The sequence below is a fragment of the Dysidea avara genome, chromosome 4 (genome assembly GCF_963678975.1).
Source record: "Dysidea avara chromosome 4, odDysAvar1.4, whole genome shotgun sequence".
Classification (NCBI taxonomy): Eukaryota; Metazoa; Porifera; class Demospongiae; order Dictyoceratida; family Dysideidae; genus Dysidea; species Dysidea avara.
In genome coordinates, this window is record NC_089275.1 from 10,773,288 (window position 1) to 10,774,588 (window position 1,301).

Consider the following 1,301-nt stretch of genomic DNA (forward strand, 5'->3'; position numbering starts at 1 on the left):
GTAGAATTATGCCAGCATATTGATATTTACGATTTTTCAATGAATATAACTGGAATGCATAGTGATATAAACACTAAGCCAGTAGAGGCTAAATATAAACATAAGATTTTGATATAATTATCCATATACTGCATTCTGATTGGTTACAACATAGCAACCATATTAAATAATTTGCATCCATTGGCAAATGAAGCCAATTTTTTCAGGCATATATATATTATTTCATTAAATATTTTATTCTATTGTTGCTACATATAATCTATTGTTTACCTTTAATTTGTTAGTACACTAGCTTCCACTTAAAAATGCCTGGTGGCACTAAAGGTGTGTTGAACAGACAATTTTAATCAGATGAGCTTGAGAAGTACAATGTATAATGATTGCTCAAACAGAGGAAGACCTGGAGAATGCTGATACAATAACATTGAGGGAGGTAGCAAAGAGATATAACTGTAGAGAAAGCAATGTTTTTAGTTTGCAAATTAATATAAATCTGCATGGCTGTAGCTTATAGCAATATTAGACATGCTATACTCTAAGACTGATGTGCATATAGTAATTAATTGTGCAATAATTTTTTTTTAAACTGTAGTTCGCTGAATCTTTGCTATTGAATGAGGCATGTGCATTGCCTGCTGAGATGAAGTAGGAAAACATAACATGGCAGAGATTTTATGGTGAGTTTATATATGAGTTCTAATGTATAGTTCAGTAATGAATGTATATTAGGTAGCATTGTTTTATTATTGTTAAGTACGTTGTATAGCTTCTCGCTACTTACTGTCATGCTTGTGGATGGGAAGACAATGTGTTTAGCTACTCTTATCTGAATGTACTCTTTAAAGTTAACAACATCCACATTAATTTGTGCTGTAGGTCCAGTGTGATGAATATACTATTTACAGTATGTATAAACAAGAAAAGTACGTAAACAAGAAATTGGATCTTCAAAAGAAGAAGAGTGTACATAGTATATATAAAAATGCAAATACAGTGAGGAGCCATGTTGCACAACTGATGACACTTACGAAGTTCATTTTTCCAGTTATTAGCTTTGCACAAGCAGTATATGTATAATTCAGTTAGAACTTACTAGCTACCATGCATGTTGTAATTGCTCTCCTTGCTTATTTACCCAATTCTGTTGTAAATTATCAGTTATCCACACTTATAATTGAGTATAAATATACCATCTGCATGCTTCTGATAGCTACTGTATAAAGTAGCATACATGCACAGTGCCATTTATGTAAAGTTCTGCAGACAAAGTGAGATCATGTACATAAGATTTAGGTACATTA

At 31.8% G+C, this 1,301-nt stretch overlaps 1 long non-coding RNA gene across 1 annotated transcript; it reads left to right on the top strand.

Annotated features, from left to right (window-relative positions):
• The first annotated feature begins 313 nt into the window (after positions 1-313).
• On the top strand, positions 314-1,301 carry LOC136254728 (uncharacterized). Its single transcript, XR_010700711.1, has 3 exons — positions 314-433; positions 593-677; positions 877-1,301. It is a non-coding gene; the product is annotated as an uncharacterized lncRNA (long non-coding RNA).